Here is a 666-nt window from a genome sequence, read left to right as displayed (position 1 = left end):
ACGGTCACTTTCCTCCCGCATCCCGTAAGCTCCCTTCCCCTCCGGCAAAATCTCATTCTTCTTTTCCCTGTGATTATCCCGGCGTTATTCTCGTCATCTAAGCGTGAATTATCCACTCTCATGTAATAGACATTTTCTAATAATTTCCATGCAATTACACCATCATGATAATTAACATGAAGTTGTCATTATCCAAAAGCACGAATATGAACGAAAGTATTGCACGACCATCGCTTCCCTTTCACAATCAGCGATTTAATAGTCAACATGCAACTCAGCCTATCTCACGTCTTTCATGCCATTGATAGTATCATATTAAACCTTTCATTAATCCAATTACAATATCACTTAATAAACTTCAAAACAGCGAACTTTCAAACTTTGGCTCAAAGTTATGACGCTCGGGGTATACATATTGTATCGAATTTCGTTACTCCTAATTCTCACGCCGTTCGCTCAACTGGCATTTCTTGTTCCAAGCACTTTCCACAACAGTCACGTTTGCATTTTGCGGTTACTGTCACGTCTCTCGATGTTTATGAAAACCATTCTCTGCGCCGGTTTCTTGTTTGGCTTGATGTGGCGTAAGATCATATCTAAAAATTCCATTATCATACATATCCGTATTCTACATATCCAGCATATGCAACTATATATTTTTGTTTT

The sequence above is a fragment of the Penaeus monodon genome, chromosome 33 (genome assembly GCF_015228065.2).
Source record: "Penaeus monodon isolate SGIC_2016 chromosome 33, NSTDA_Pmon_1, whole genome shotgun sequence".
NCBI lineage: Eukaryota > Metazoa > Arthropoda > Malacostraca > Decapoda > Penaeidae > Penaeus > Penaeus monodon.
This window is presented reverse-complemented; position numbering follows the sequence as displayed.